Below are 2,413 nucleotides of genomic sequence, written 5' to 3'. Positions count from 1 at the left end.
AATAAGACCAGGATGTGCCTCAGAGAAATTAGATACTGCCTTTACTTTAGGCATGCTGTTACTACGCGTATTTAGAGGTGGTTCCCAAGTAAGCCAACTCAGACCTGGTAAACCCGGTAATGACCTTAAAGGTCCAAATCCACTCTGATGCACAGATGGGTCTGCACTTGTACCACAGGGACAAGTTGTATTCATCGCAATTAAAGGAGGAAATTCTCCCACCCTCCGACTCAATTGTGTAATTTCTGATGCTTGTTTTTGAGCAGGGACAGCTGAGTTTTGAATCCCATTTTCCCCGGAACTAGGCTTATATATAGAAACCACTGGTCCAATGGTAACAGGAACTATAAGTGCATCTGGGACTGTACAAACAGTGGAGTTCACAGGAACGCAAGTCCCTGAATTTCGTCCAATTATGCTTTGATTCACTGTTATAGTCCCCATCATGCTCTGGTCCTTTTTCACAGGAGAAATCCCGATCATACTGGAATTCGTACTTACTGGTGTAGTAGGCATTCTGGTATTCCCACCTGCAGCATCACTCCCACCTCCCACTGTTTGAATCTCATTATACAGAGGTGGTCGCTCAGACATTAATACATCTAAAAGACTATCACTAGTATCACTAGCACTGTTTTCATTTTTCTCTCCGGATTCTCTTGTTTTATCCTTCTTTTTTCAGTCCCTCTTTCCACGTCTCAGTTTTGCAATAATGGAAATAATTTCACTCCTATAGTGTCAGTTCTCATCCATTTCTGCTCTGCATCCCACCTCATGTCTGCATAAGTACACACTGCCTTTTACATTCGTCCCGATGTCTCTCTTTTTCTCTGGCTCCCAAGCATTAAGTGCTTCAGACTGCGTGAGTCTAGGTTGTGTTCCATCTCATATAAAATTCTCCTCAAGTTTTTAATAATTCTCAGAATAAAAGTTCCATACAGTGAAAAAGCCAGTGCACCTTCTGTCTCACTAATCTTGTGCCATTTTTCGAGCCAAATACATGTGGGTAACCCTACATTTATCGCCATATAGTGACCTGTGGTATCCTCAGACAAAGCTTCTCCCCACCTCCCCCCATGCGGTTTCTGAACATCCCCTCTAAACGACTATTGTACAACTTTAAAACATTTCATTTTCAATTAAAATGTATTTCTTTCAACACAAAAATCAATATTTTACTTCAAAATCTCATACCAAATCATCAACCAATAACTGTGTGCCACCTCGTGATGTGGACAGCCAATAACAGCATGGCTTCACACTAACCAACCTATCCCAGCGCGGCATGCTGTGACGACAATCTGACTCCTCGCAGAAGATCACCCTCCTTTACAATTTTCATGAATGCAGTCTTTTCAGCCACATGCTTGCAACTAAATACAATGCAATAGCAACAAATAACAATTGTCTGCTTTACAAAAGAATCAATAGAAATCAATCATACAAAAGTAACACTAACACACATTCAAATGAAAACTAGTCCTGCTGGGAATCACTCTGATCAATGCAGCTTTCCTCTACACAAAGGTCCACCACACTAATCATACCTCACTTTTACACAAAAGATAAACGTCCCTATCTCCTTTGGGCTGTCGACGACATCTCACGACAAACCCCACAAAACCTCAGCAGAAAATTACAATACAGTGTCTTCTACACTTTTTAATATCAACCTGGGATCTTAGGCCACATCGGACCAGATAACAACTTCTCCACAATAAGAGCTACACTCACACCATCAATGTACCACATTACTCTGAAACTACTGGAGCATCACCAATTCTCTAAGTCGAAACATGGACACTAGGGACTGAGATTGGATCTGGACTAATCTAAAGTAGCAGTTTTCTAACCCCTCTACTTCAGGTACTAACCATCCTCGGTATGCTACAATTTGAGAAGGCTCTGGGCTCTTACTTCCAATTTAACTCTGATCAATAGACCTTTGTAGTAGCCTGAGTAAAAGGGATTAACAAAAAATTAAATCTTAAGGTACAGTGTGATCATTAGGACCACACAATACAAAATGTCTTAAATTTCAATAACTTGAAATTTAGGAAAGGTTTATTACAAACTCAAAGCCAGACTGATATATGTCCATCTCAAGAACATAGTATAAAAGTAAAGGCTCGCCAAAGGAAGACCAAAGTTTTGTACAATATTGGTCCTCAATACCAAACAGCATATAAAAAGGTCTATTGTAGCAATACAGAAAATAAGGAAAAAGATTTGCTGATTAGACAAATGGTTTCGATCCTTCTCCCTATTCATGCAACACCCACACTAAAGTAAGGATAGGGAAAACCGTATTGAATCAAGGAAGCAAGAAAGGTGTCCGCATCAGAACCTCTAGAGAAGTTCTATAGGTAAGAAAGAATGTCTAGCATGTAGCCACAGGATTAAAGAAGTCAAG

The sequence above is a fragment of the Triturus cristatus genome, chromosome 5_2 (assembly GCF_964204655.1).
Source record: "Triturus cristatus chromosome 5_2, aTriCri1.1, whole genome shotgun sequence".
NCBI lineage: Eukaryota > Metazoa > Chordata > Amphibia > Caudata > Salamandridae > Triturus > Triturus cristatus.
Note: the sequence above shows the minus strand (reverse complement) of the source record.